The sequence below is a fragment of the Drosophila grimshawi genome, unplaced genomic scaffold, assembly GCF_018153295.1.
Source record: "Drosophila grimshawi isolate 15287-2541.00 unplaced genomic scaffold, ASM1815329v1 contig_545, whole genome shotgun sequence".
Taxonomy (NCBI): domain Eukaryota; kingdom Metazoa; phylum Arthropoda; class Insecta; order Diptera; family Drosophilidae; genus Drosophila; species Drosophila grimshawi.
In genome coordinates, this window is record NW_025063357.1 from 1,029,834 (window position 1) to 1,045,005 (window position 15,172).

General features: G+C 44.1%; 1 pseudogene; it reads right to left on the reverse strand.

The window, feature by feature from the left end:
• Positions 1-475: 475 nt before the first annotated feature.
• On the reverse strand, positions 476-1,626 carry LOC122322700 (annotated as a pseudogene).
• Between the last annotated feature and the right edge of the window lie 13,546 nt (positions 1,627-15,172).

The following is a 15,172-nucleotide window of genomic DNA, read 5'->3' on the forward strand; positions in this document are numbered from 1 at the left end:
ACCTGAATCAACCTGAAAAACACTGCAGTGTGTCAGAAGACTGAAGGATAGCTGTCTATTAAGTTGCTCAAAGCAGACACCTCCACCTACGCGGTTGTCTAGCTTTGAGCCATCTGTGAAGAAGGTCACGGCTGTCGGTGGTCCGTGAGTACCATGGGTCTATTCCTCCCTTGGGGGGAAGTATGTACTGAAGGGTGTTTCTAGTTGTACTACTGGCATGCAGTAGTCTGTTTTCGAAAGGATGTTTAAATTCCCTTCTAAGATAGATGCATGGACTGTTTTCCGAGCAATCCAGGTTAAGAATTCTCTGTGTTATGGTCGTGAGTGTTGCATTTTCTATTTCTTGTCTTTCCCATAAAGCGACTGATGCCGTTTTTACCCGTATTTGTGTGCTAAGGTTGCAGTATACGAGTAGTTTCCTAACCAGTCAACCCTATGAACTTGGCACTGTTATTGAAGAAGAGAGTTACGTTATTTAATCGGGGATAAGAGGAGGGATTCTGTAATTTCTCGTAAAAATAACAAGTTCCGTTTTGTTGGGGTTAACACCTTAACCATACTTATTTGCCCAACATGACAGTATTTTAAGTTTACTAGTCATAAGGTCACACAGAGTTTAGAGGTAGATGAAAATTACCGCAAAGTTATCTGCGTATGCAACAGCTTGGCAGCCATCCGCTTACATGTCCCTTATCGCTATGTTCCACAGTAAGGGTGGCAGGACGCCCCCTTATGGCGTACCTCTCTCCAAGTGTAGATTTCATAATCCTGCAAGTGAGCAATTGATTGATCAATCCCACTAAACTGGCGTCAATCCCCAGGTCTAGCAGAGCTCCAGTTATCGCCGCCGGAATAACGTTGTTGAAGACGCCTTCAATGTCTATGAACGCTATTAAAGTATACTCTTTATAGAGTAGAGATTTTTCTATAACATTGAGTACGGAATGGAGTGCTGCATCTTTAGATCTGCCCTTATTTTAGGCATGTTAAGACTCAGAGGATATGAGACAAGGGTCAGGTCTATGACCACTCTCCAAGTTTTAATAATAATAGTGGGATCCTTTCCCGAGTTGCATACTAAAAGGTTACTATTGACAACGAAGGTTAAGAGCGACTCACCCCTCAAGTTCGTGTCCGCATTCCCCCACTGATAGTGGTAAGCATTGACGTCGCAGCCTATGATTAGGCCGATCTTGTAATCTCCTGTGGTGGTGATCCAGTGCTGTCATGGGGCATATATGCAGACAGTCGCTGTATCGGAGCTGGCTGGAGCTTCCGGCTGACCACTATGTTGTCGCCATTGCTAAAATGATGGAGCATAAAAATACTTTGATGTTTTGCGCGAGGGTGCAGGTACGTGTTTTACCTTCAGTTTGAGCTACAATGAGCTTATAGTTTTAACTTCCTAGCCCGCAAACCTTGCCTCCGATTACCCAACGTTCTTGGACTATATCATCTCCGCCACCAGCCAGGCGGGTCATCAGAGTAGCAGATGCTGTTTTAAAGGGGTGGATGTTTATTTGTAGTAGTCTCAAGGACATCTGGAGATCCTATCCTCACCACCGTGTTGCTACTGTCACCCTCGCCTGACTCTTCAACGCCATCTTCATCGATCTCATTGCGCATGGCTTCAAGGCCCCGAGTGAGTGGGAGGGATGGGTTGCATAGCTGCATAGTCAGCAGCTTGTAACGAACCTATTTACTTGGTTGTGTTTTAGCTAAGCTAAAACTCAGTTGAGCTGCGGGTTCGAGCAACAAAATGTATTATTGTGTTTGCAACAATTAACAACACAGTCGATATATATTAAAACTTGCTTTATTCACTTATATTACTTGCGATTACACTTGTTGGGTTAATTTACATAATGACTGCTCGTTCCGTGTCGTCTCGCCATACATCGGTGTCCTTGGTCAGTTGGAAGCGAACTCCTGTGCGCCAGAATCTGCCCCAGGCACTCCGCCCGCCAGCTGCCCGCCAGAGATTTTGTACAGCTCTCCTGATGCTCCCCAGGACTAGTGATTTCCTAGTTCCCCAAGGACCGCCCCTAGTGTTCTTGTGAGTCAGGATTCGCATGTCACTCTCTGGCTCAGCACAGATCAAGCCTCGTTTGCTTCGCCTGGTTTCTTGCGGATATCGCCTGTTGCCACAATTCTGGCGTGGCAAGAATATACGCTTCACACCTGCTTACAGAACCTCGATGTCCTGTGATCCTTGTGTTCTCGTTGAGTCCTTTGATACACCGTGTCCTTGCACTTTCACGTGTATTCTTCGCTTCTCACTCGCTTATATGTTCGCGCAGCCTCGCGTATATATTTGCACAGTCTCGCGTGTATATGCGCGCAGCCTCTCGTGTTTAATTGCATAGCCCCCGCCTTGTGCTGCAACGCTCCTATTATAGGCCTTGGCTGGCCACCTTTTGCCGGGACTGTACCCCGGTGGCGTGATCCTCTGGTAACTTTCCACTACCCTTTGGCTGGTGCAAGCCATTGTCTGCCGTCAGTGTGAGTATGGACAACAGTATTGCTCCTGCAATACTCCTCACACACTAACGGCACATGTCCTGATAGACAGGACAGGGAGAGGGCGAAAGAGAGCGAATTCACCTGAATGGACAGTTGTTGTGAGGTCGCATATAACATGTTCATGGGGATTTCGCATACCCATTCATCAACATATATATATATATATATAATCATAAACATACACATACATGCATGCTTACAAGTGCATGGTTCTATGGCTCCTCACAACCTGGTCCGGTTCCTTTAGTAAAGCCGGTAGCTCCTTGGTATCAGCCAACATCTTCACACGCTGGTGACCTAGGTACATTGCTTAGCAGCTGGAAATAACGGACAGCTAAAGCTCCTTCCACCCACTTCCACTGATTCTTGGGGATTCTCCCGTCTTTATTGCCCTTGTCGAGAACATAAGAATTCTTTCCTTGGCAATCTCGGCGAAACGTTTCCCCGGCTCTGCTCCTGTCAGCGTCTCGCTGAAATTTGACAACACCCTTTTGGCCTACTCCACCTTGTTTCGCTATTCGGTTGGTGGATTGGCCGCTGCACTCGCTTTCTACCGCTTCACAATGCTTGCCGCATTCGTCCTCTTGGCATCCGTGAGTTTTCACGCCATGGTGAGAAGGTAGTTGGCAATTCGCAATTGTCACCCGCTCCTGCCGGAAGATTAGCTGCACAAGTGATCTACCTTTCTGTCAAGCCAACGGATGTGGCAGGGTTTTTGTCAACTGCATCAGAACCAGTGGATAAGCAAGCAGGTTTTTCAACCAAGGTTTTCAATAAGATTTTCCAAATATGGTGGCTATAGTATCCCACATGCGATATCAAATGCTGTTATTTTTTAAATGATGACTTTTTTATGTAAAAATTAACCTGTACAAACAACAGAATATGTTTGCCAATGTCATATTTCATGTCAATCGGGATCGGCCAAACACTTTTTTGACAGTCAAACGAATGGCTAATTTGGGCTCTTATAATTTCGCAATTGTTTAAGTTAATGAACCTTAAATAATGTTTTAATAGTTTTAAGAAGTCCATTTATTTATCTACTATAAAAAAGAACAAAAATTAAAGTCAATAACAAAATACAATTTTTTCCAAAAGAAATGAGAAAATATGAATTTTTCCTGTGTCGCAACATTTTCTGAACAGAAATATATATAAGTTGGATGATTATACGTTTAAAATGCTTTCGGAAATCGATTTATATCGTATATGCAATAACAACTATTTGTGTTTCGGCTCATAGAGCGACAAATTTAATATATATACATAATTAAAGTGATTGCCAACATACTCCCCCCATTGAAAGGCACTCTTTCAACAGCATCCTCAATAGGCAGGAGATACATCTTCTTGATGGCTCTTCTTATAACGGCGTCTTCAAGTCAGCAACTCGAGCAATGTCATCCCTGCCTGGAATTAAAGCCATCACTCCGGCGAGTGGGCAACTCATGGGAGGCAGATTCTCGTCCTTAACGAGGACTACGTCATCCACATGAATTTGACGAGTTACAGATCTCCATATGGTACGCGGTACTCCTCCCGCCCACGTGACCAAAAGATTTGTTGTAAGTGGATCACTCGCTGCCAGCCATCCAAGCGATTATAATTCAACCTTGTTAGATCTAACTCGAAAATTGTTGCTGGAGGTCCGCCAATCAAAAAATGGGCTGGAGTCAAAACATCTAAGTCGCCAGGATTCCCTGAAATTTAAACTAAAGGGCGAGAATAAATAATGGTCGGTATTTGGCATACAAGAGTTCGCAACTCCTCAAAACTGAGCAGCGACTGTCCAACACAGTGGTAACAATTATGCTTGGCGGTTTTCACTGCTGCTTCCCACAATCAGCCAAAGTGTAGGGAGCGAGGGGGAATGAAACGCCAATCAATGTTGTCAGGCAGGCGGAATTAATGAACAGCAGTAGCATGAGCATCGCTCAAAACCACATTTTTCAACTACTTTAAATTGTTTTTGGCTGTCACGAAGTTTGTGGCATTGTCAGACCAAATCTGACAAGGCTTGCCACGCGTAGAAATGAATATCCTCAGAGCGCCAAGAAATGATGCTGTTGTTAAGTCCTGTACCAGCTCCAAGTGAACAGCCTTGGAAACGAAGCAGATGACGACCGAAGTGTGTCATTTGACTAGTGGTCTGGTACGAACAACAGATTTGTAGAAAAAGGGCCCGCAATAATCGACTCCAACTACTTCAAACGGATGAGATGCTTCAATCCTCTCTGTTGACAAATTGCCCATGATGTGGTCGATTAGCTGTGGCTTAACTCGAAAACATCTGACGCACTTATTGACAACCCGAGACACAGTTTTCAAGCCGCCCATTTGCCAATATTGAAGGCGTAAATTGGCAAGAAGTGCGCGAGGGCCTGAGTACAGGTTACGCTCATTAAATGCTTTGATTGCCACAGTAATTGAGTGGTACTTAGGCAGGATGATTGGATGTCGGGATTCATAAGGCAGACTTGAGTTGGCCAGTCGGCCACCAACGCTCAAAACCCAAATTATCAATAAATCGCAACGGTAATGCAATAGTCGGCCACCAACGCTCAAAACCCAAATTATCAATAAATCGCAACGGTAATGCAATAGGGCTAAACTTCTTGAGCAAGCAAAGTCTTCATATCTTCCACATATGGCGTTCTGGACGAAAAGAAGCAGAATAATAGTTCCTAGATGAATGTCCGGAAAGGTAAGACCTTTCGAAACACAGTTAGTAGAAGGTCCCCTAATAATACCATGCCTCCCAGGAACGTTAACGATTTCACCACATCACGATTATCTTACAGGTTTATTCATTTCCATTCATAAGCATTACGGGCGCCACATAATGGAATTTACTTATTTAACAAAAGTACTTCTAATAATTATAAAAAAAAGGGATTCATAACATTTACTAAAACTTAAATTTAATAAAATGGAATAAAAAATGACTTACATATTAATTAAAAATTGAATTATGAAAAAAAAATAATTAACTGAAAATTATTATTTATAAAATTTTAATCAAAAAAAAAAAATTAATTCAGTCCTCATCTTAGCTTCGTCGAGTGCGAATGTGTATTTTGGTGACTGCGATATTTTGTGCTCAAAAATCATTATACATTGGACAATCACTAAAATTAGTGGCAACATTAATTATAATATTAATGTCGTAAAAATAATAACAATATTACTGTGCTTAAAATATGAAATATGTGCTAAATTCGCTCAAATATAAAACTACGCACAATCAAAACAATAACAAATAACAAAAATAAAGTGCATACGCTCTTGCTCAGTGCGTTTCTCTCTCAAATTTTGCTTTGCCTGTTTCTGTACCGCTGAGAGTTCACGTCGAGCTTAAGCTTGATTATCTCGTCGTATCCCATGCACTTCTCCGTCTGAGGCGCTGACGCGCGCAGCTCGGTCTGCTAGTTGCTTAGTATCGGCCCTTGTGCGTGTGAGCGTGAGCGTTATTCTCTCCCGCTCTCTTAAATTATCGACGCTCGCGAGCAATGCTGCAGGTGAATTTCGATTTTTGTGAGAGGCGTTAAACTAGTGCAATTTGTGCGTGCGCCGCGACCACTCTTCTGAAATGAGTGCGCTTGGTGCGCGCCATTTGCACAATTATGAGCAACACCCGCATACCTCCACTGTCGACGATGCGCCTGACACTGCAGCTTCAGATTCTTGGTGCTCGCCTTGACTTGCCAGACGGACCAGCGAACACCGTTATAATCTGCGCACTCGCCCGAAAAGCAGCAATGGTAGCAACAACAATGCAATAAAATTGGCAAATATCAACAATGCGAACAGCTGCAACAACAAACATCAACAAGAACACTGACAACAACAAAAGCAATGCACACAAAAGCATTTTAAACAACAACAATGCCAACAACCACAACAACAACACCGGCTCTAACAACAATACCAATATCAACGGCAACAGTGCCAACAGCAACCGAGATATGCGATTGCTCGCAATTAAACGCACCAAATGTTGACACTGTTGAAGTTCGGCCAACAAGGCCTTCTAAACCTCCACCACTTATTGCTGAGGGTGTCACTAACGTTGTTGGACTGCTGGAAGCACTAAATGATGTCACGCCGCTTGACAGCTTTATGCTCAAATGCAGTGGTGGTGGCACAGTAAGGGTAATGCCAAGTGGGATTGACGCTTGCAGGGCTATACATAGATTGTTTCCGGATAAGCGAATCCCGTTTCATTTGTACCAATTAAAAGAGGATAGAGCTTTCCGCGTGGTGATCAGGGGACTGCATCCATTCCTGCAGAAAATTGATCGCATCAGAGATGAACTGGACAGACTTGCGTGGTGTCCAAACCATCATAAGTCGCGTTACCAAGAAAGAGCTGAATCTGTGTTATTTGGAGTTGGAGCCGGCTGCAAATGACAAAGAGATATGCCATATGGACATCCCCCAGTGCCACATTGGAATTCGGCCATTCGATGAAGTACTGCCAAATGCAGCATCACTGTGTGAAGTGTGGCTCAGCACATGCAAGTCAGATGTGCGAAAAACCTTTAGACGCTGACCCGAAATGTGCTATCTGCGGTGGTAACCATCCAGCAAGCTGGAAGGGATGCCTAGCTTATCAGCGCGTTGTCAAGGAACGGACGCTGGACGCACATACAACAAGAACGGCAACAGCAAACATGATATCAACAACAACACCTGCAGCCACAGCGCCAGCAAAATCAGCTATCCCCTCAGCAACAATTTCAGCTAGAAATTGCAACAGCCTCATCTGTACCATGAGCACTCCCAGCTCCTGTTTGACAGTCTTATGTCAAAATTCGACAATTTGAGTTGACACTTATGGCCATGATGAGCCTGTTGCACGCTGCACTTGCAATCAGATGAGCCAAATTGGGACGCGCATTGGCGTATGGAACGCCAATGGCCTTGCAAATAACGCCAATGAGTTGGAGTTATTTATTCAACGCCATCAAATAGATGTAATGTTGGTCTGCGAGACTCACTACTGTTCCAGATGGCACTACAAGCTTCCAGGCTACGAGGTACACCTTGCCAATCATCCTTCGGATCGCATGCGTGGCGGAGCAGCAGTGATCATAAAATCTTCACTGCAAAATCATGCGCTGACTTCATTAACTTGGCTCTGCGCACAATGTGGTATTGTTAAAGTCTTTAGTGATCAGGAGAAGTAGTTCTAGCGGCTGTTTATTGTCCACCACGTTTTGTGTGGGAAAAGAAGTCTTTAAATGTCTCTTCGAAGAGCTTAGCCCCAAGTTCCTGATTGCTGGAGACTGGAATGCTCAACACAATCTCTGGGGTGTCGCGTTGGACACTCGCCGTGGGATTGCGCTGGCGGATTGCGTGGGAGACTCCAACCTCCAAGTACTTGCCACAGGAGGTGCAACGCATTTCTCGTACGGCAACCATAAGCCAACAGCAATTGACTTTCCTGTGTACGTTGGGATCCGGTTTGACTGTCTTGGTATATCCGAGTGAATTGAGCTTAACTCCGATCACATCCCTTTGATCGTTGAGTCCAGAATGGCTGTAGCTCTGAATGCTACCAAGACACGACTTCTGCCGCGCACGGCAAACATCACCCGATTCCGGCAGAGGTTGGTTCAGCTTTTCAACTTGAACATAGAGCTGAGCTCACCGGCTGATATTGATTTTGCAGCGGAGTCATTCCTGCGTAATATTAACCTGGCAGGTGAATACTTCATGCTTGGCCAACTACCCTGTTCGCCTCCCAGTCCAGCTCTAGTAAGGCACAAGAGAGCACTGCGTCGTCAATATATGCGCTCACGCAATCCGTTGGATCTAAGGGACTTTAGGCGGGCTGCGCACGAGCTGTGAAAGCTGCTGTTTGACATTAAGAGCAAATATTTCCAGGATATGCTCCGCAATGCCGATCCCAATAAGAATGATGGATTCAATTTGTGGAGGGCAACGCGTTGTGTCAAGCGGCAGCCACTCAGGCGGATCCCCATTATGCGACCGAACAACACTTGGTATCAATCGGCATCGGCGTATTCGGATGAGATGCAAGGTCGGTTCACGCCCTTTGCACTCGAATCATCCAGCCGTGATTCGCATACACCACTTCGCCACTCTGTGATCATCAGTTTGGCTTCAGGCATCACCTTGGTACACCAGAGCAATTTCATCGAGTAGTACAGCACGTCCTCGAGGCCTTGGAAAATAAGCAGTACAGCTCTGCCGTCTTCCTGGATATCCAGCAGGCATTTGATCGCGTATGGCATGATGGCCTGCTTTTTACGCTTAAGTCCATGCTACCATCGGCGCAGTATTTACTGCTCAGGTCTTACCTGCTTGGCCGTTCTTTTATGGTAGAAGTTAGGGGCGACCGATCAAACATCCGCCGCATTAGAGCTGGTGCACCGCAGGGTAGTATCCTTGTACACATTGTACACCGCGGACTTGCCGATACCGTACCCACATGGACATATGGAATTCCATTCTGGGGCACAGCTGCAAAATCTTTGATAAACCAAATTCAAGTCTTGCAGAACAAGATGGTCAGAGACATCTCTGGTGCTTCGCTATACGTGAGTAACAGGACGATGCACAACGACTTCGGTCTACCGACAGTCAGACAACAAATTAACCGACATACGAGTCGGTATAATGACCGGTTGCACAACCACGTCAACCCTTTTGACTTTGATGTTATTTATTAACTGCTAAAACCTGTTCTATGTTTGTGTTATAGATTGTAATTCACTGCTATTATTTATTCTGTTACAAATCAACGTTTTATAGCCTTTGAATAGGTTGATGAACGTTTAAAATATAAATGCTATATAAAAAAAAAGATTAATCGCTTAATGTTAAAGTGTTTGCTTAGAATGTCCATATCCTTCTAAAGCTAAGCCCGATATACATGACCGCATGTGCTGAAGCTTTTCAATGTCACTAAGCTCAGGTCTTTGTCAATAATTGAGTTAAACGTGGATATGAAGTTAGGAAATTCCGTGTAACCTCCAAATCATATGATGACGATAAGGGATGCGATTCGAACATTTCAAGCCGAATCAACCGAACTTATCTTTAAAATGAAATATGTGCAGGCACACTGTCATCAGACGCGACTGTTATTTTGTTCATGCTTACGCTTAACGCAAACACAAAATTGCAGCCAACCGCACAAAGTAAACCGACCAAAGAAATACACCGACAACGAACGGCCTCCTCATGTATCGCCTACGCAGAAATGCTTATGTACCGACGCACGAAACAAGTTCACAAAAGTTCAAAGCGAAGTAGAAGCACTCTAAATGGCCATTATTTGACGAATTTCTTTTGCATTTGTCTTATGATTTGATTTGTACACCTTTGGCTGGAAGCTCAAATTATAGTTGTTTACTAATTGAATCACAACTGTTGTACTGATTTTTGTTTTTGTTTATAAAATGCACAAATGCACTTTAAAGGTTTTAAATGCACGATATAAACAGAGAGAATCACGTCGGGGTCACCAGTGTTTGCGCTATCAGTTTATTAATAAATGTACTGTCCAATAATAACACAAGGATATTTCTACGTTATACAATTTATTGAATATATTTAGACTAGAAGCCAGAGCTTAGCCTTTTTAACAATGCTCTGTTTTGTTTATTAAAGGTTTGAAGCCAATTGCCAAACCTTTTCAACACCATTGTAACTTACGATCGATAAGCTAAAGAAACCAAAACCGAATATAAAGCTGCAGAAGCCGGCAGCTTAGCGAGCGTCCTTTTTCGAGAGATAGAGAGAGAGGGAGAGAGCACTGCCCTATGAGAGCTATACGCTGGCTGTTGCAGCTAAACTACGCTTAACAGAGAATGCATATGCAACCACAACTATTTATGTTAAGCCTCACAGGGCGACAAATTCAATATATATACACACTTAATTAAAGTGATTGTTGCTTCGTTGCTGCTGCTACCAACATTGCCTTAATGCAGGCAACACAAACAAGAGCTGGATTTTCTAATATAAAGCAAGAGAGAACGTTGCGGTCGGGCATATAGCGGATAACAAGTAACAAAGAACAGGGTGGGTGTACCCAAGAAGTACTGGCCAAGTTTGCCTTTCGAATTACGGTAGATATAAGCTAGCAACCTTCCTTCCAAGTTTGGTAACTGTAGCTATTAAATTGCAGGAGATATAGGCTTCTGGGAATTTTGGAGGCGTCTACCTTCTAAGTTTAGTAAATATAGCTTTTTATGCCTTGCCTATCGGAAGCACCAATATATCGCGCAGCCGGCTAGCTATCGGCTCAGGTGTAATTCGACCGCGATATATTGGGCAGCAAATTAACAAAAATTTGTATTCTTTTATAAATAAAAAAAAAACAAATATTTCCATCAAACCAGTCCGGTCGCTGCTGTGTTGGCTGTGTGGATGTTGTACAGCCTGCGTGTCCCTCCTTCCTAATGATTCCTAGTCAGAATTTATCGGAGAAATTCCCTTTTACTATTATTCCTTTCTCGTTCGTTTGTTATACCCTCACCACACCCAATCATATTAAATTAACAATTCATCTTCATTCGTTTCATACTAGACTATTTAATTCACAAATCATGTCTCACTTTATCCACAATATACTTAGTTAATAATTGTACATTGTGAATTTCGAATATTTTGTTGGAAAACACTAAATTTTCTTATTTATGTAATATATTAATAATTATTTACTTAGCTTAAAGTTTAAAAAAATGTATGCTTTCTTTTTTTTATTGACTGCTAAAGTGTGCATCACTGATGGGCACAATGAGCATCACCGTTGTAGGCATTGCTCATCACTGATGCCTTAAGGGTTAGGGACGATCAGCTGTGTTTTCGTGCCAATTCGCGGCTATTGGTATGTAGGGATGATCCGAGTCGTCTCAATGTTCCCTGGATTCCAATCCTTGTTTCCTGATTTGTCCCAGTTATCCCCGACGATCTTCTCCTTGGTGGCGGCGTTGGATTATTGCGCCTATTGTTGCCGCCGGATTGTTTGTTTGTTATTTTTATATTTGTTATTTATTTTATTTTTTATATTTAATGATATTCGTTATTTTTCTATTGTTGGAAATAACTATTATTGCCTATGTATACCGCAGCTTGTTTCGCATTCGTGTTTCGTTGTCTTAATCTGTTGTAGCCTGCGAGCAACCGTATTTGTCATATCCCTTGGATTAAGACCATCTTCGATGGTATGTTTCAACTACTTTCATGTAGTGTGAGTCAGTCGTTTTTGGTCGCTTGAATCGCGTATAAGTCGCATGAAGCGGACATATTTTCTGTATTAAACACAAAGCTCTGAATAAATATAAGCCCCAAGTTATAATATATACATCTAATTTATTCACATTTTTTTTAAATCTTTATTTTTACGCGCATGCGCCTGCGACCTTTTCCTTTCCTTCTTCTTCCCCTTTTTTTTCCTCCGTTTCTCTCTTCCTTTTTTACCACCATCTAAAGGTGGTCCTCCACTCGATACCCAAAGCCTATCGATCTATCTACCGACCATGGTTGGCAAAAATTCCTCAACTGAACCCTCCATGAAGGTGCCGACTGGTAATAGCATTACAGTGGTCCGCAAGATACCGATCCCTGAACCTCGGACGTGAACTGTCTCCATAGTCTTGTCCCTGGGAATCATGGTTTCGAGGTAATGGGCCGGACTAAGGTGTAATGCGACCCGTGCCGATAGTCAGCCTGGCTCGGGGCCCACAAATACCCCAGTCTTCTACGGAGCATATCGGATACCTGGCGACCTCCGATATTAATTCAGCCTTACCTGCACATCGCGGAACTCTGTGCAGGTGGACATTCTTTCTCCGCAACTCGTGGGAATCACCATGAATTCCAATATAAAACAGAAAAATCAAAAAGAGTCCGGTACTCTAATAAAACCGACAGGGAGAAATCCCAAACATGTAGCGGAGGCAGCGGCTCGAAAGCCTGGCCAAAGCGGTAACCTGACGAAAGTGGCGGAAAAGCCTGTTTGTCAAGCCAGTGGTGAGGGTGCAGTTGGTAAGAACCCCGATCCATCCGACTCCGTGAGAGGAAGGCAAAGCACTTGTGCAGCCAACCTGCAAGCCGAAGCGGGTGCGAAGGGCGAATTGCCAACTACAAGCGCTGCGGCTAAAGGCTTACGTATGCCGAAAGAAGAAATGCCGCAAGCATTTTGAAGCGGCAAAACGCAAACGCAGTGGCCAACCCACCAGCCGAATGGCAAAATGAGGTGGAGTGAGCCAGAAAGGTGCTGCCAAACTTTTGCGAGGCACCACCCACCAAAGAGCAGAGCCAGGCGAAACGGCAACGCTCGCAAGAAGCTCATGGATCCGTTGCAAAGCGGGCCAAAGTGCAGCCGGGAAGGTCCTTTCCTGAAATTGCCAAGGAGAGAATCCTAATAGGGATCCTTGACAAGGGCAACAAGGACGGCAGAATCCCGAGAAATAAGTGGAAGTGGGTGGGAGCCCTCGCTGTCCACTGCCTTCAAATGCTGAGCAAGGTGCCTGGGCCACCACCAGTATGCAGAGATGATGTGTGGTACCAGGGAAATAAAAAGATTATCGCCTGCCAAGATGCACGCTCGGTAGAGCTCTATAAGGATGGCGCAGCAGAGATTGGCGAAGTCTACCCTGGGGCGAAGCTGGTCGCTTCGACTGGAGCGAAGTCCCGATTAGACCTCGTGCGGGCATCTGGATCCCGGCATCATCCAAGGAACCGGACCCGGTGCTAAATCTATTGCCACAGTAAATCAGCATTCGCTGCCCTGATGCTCCGCCTGACTGGAGGCGGAGACGATATTATACTAGTCCAAAAACCTTGGGTAATTGGAGGCAAGGTTTGCGGACTAGGAGACAAATATTATAAGCTCTTAGCAGCTGAAAATGCAGGTTAAAAACGTACCGACTCGTAAGTCTCCATCTCACAGCATCCATTGACTCCAAGCTGATGTCGGAGTCTCAACATGCCTACAGGAAGGTGTAACACGTCCAGTGTTTCGCAGTGGACAACCTCGGCTAGCTCAGTATTCTCAGAGGTGGGTAACTCCAACCCTGCCCGTGGACGGTACAGACTCAAAAAAAACTCGACCTACACAACACTACATAAAAACCTACATGCACACACAAAACAGCTGACGGGCCTGGTGTTTATGGCCACGACGTACCCGCCCTTCCTGCAATGGGCCTGCACGGATTCGATTTGCCCATCGCCCTTAAATTGTAGTTGACGACTAATTTATTCCATGCTCCCGGTGATTCTTCCCTGTATATTTTACTTACTCACAGATCATCGTTATTTCCTTACAATTTATTAACAAACATTACAAGGTATAATGTAGTAATTACTAAATACGCCGCTAGGTAGCGTTGTATTCTGCAACGGCTATTCAATTTTTAATTTAAATCGGGAATCTTGCCAAATCCGATAAAACCAAAATAAAAAAATTGAACAAATATGACTATTACTTTAGGTGGCCCTCAATCCCTATCCTACCCTATTAGAGCTCCAATATAAGTATTCGGTGTATGGGGGGCTCGTGCAAAAAAATGTTTTCCGCAATTTGGCAAAATCCGGACGCCGGATTTTGTTGACGAACACGGTTAACTTAGAAATTTAAATCAATATTAGATGCGTGAATAAATAAATACATTAACATAAATAACGAATAGCTTAACATAACGTTCAACAAATTTGCTTAACATAACATTCAACATTTACATAAATATACTGGAGGAGGGGTGGGTGTGCTGGAGCACTGGTCACATGCGCGCAGTCGACTTGCACTCGACAGGGCGTGGATCTGATTTTTTTTGACATGTGTTTCTCTTTGCGTTTTTTTTTTTCCTTTTTACAATTTGTAGTTTAATTTGGATTCTGGGTCGATTGAGTGTACTGCGCTCGAGCTACGCGGCTGGTTACTGAAGGCTTATCCTGATGGCACTTATTCCGTACCGGAACGCACTCACCGGCTGAAGAAATACCGTCGGTGCGCCTGCGCGCTGCCAATATCAAGGGATGGTGTATTCGCCCAGTGCTTCCCTCGCAGTAGCTTCGAGGGCGTATCCAGCAATCTTTGCGCGACGGCCAGGTCGTTGTTGCGTCAACTTCAGAGCATATGACATAAATTACACAATTGCGGCGTGACCTGCCGTCGGCCACCTAAACATAAGCCACAAAATTAGAACAGCACAACATTTATTCAAACAGACACACTTACGCCGAATTTGGCTTCACAAGGTCTATCGAATATGGAGGGTTAATGCGCTCCTAAATGTACTTCAACATTTGATCCGTACGGCACAAAAATTTAAGCGCTATGGACCACGACCTGCCTCACTGTGTTTTTTCTTTTCCACATGTGTTCTTGTCCCTAACCCTCAGCGCGCCACCTTACGGAGAATGTTCTCACATGCAACGCTGATCTCGCTGGCCCTGCCAACTTGCTCCCGCTTTTCAGCAATGTGGTAAATTTCACTTTTTTGATCCTCTCTCTCATAGGCGTTGTTTCCAACGGCTCTAACAATCCTGCAATTGCGAAATTTTTTTGCGAATTTCGCGTTGAAGGCCTTGCTGAAGTCACTCAGCACAAAATTCCGCCTATAAACTTCTTGGCCTGGCACAGCGTGAAACTTCCGAGCCCGCT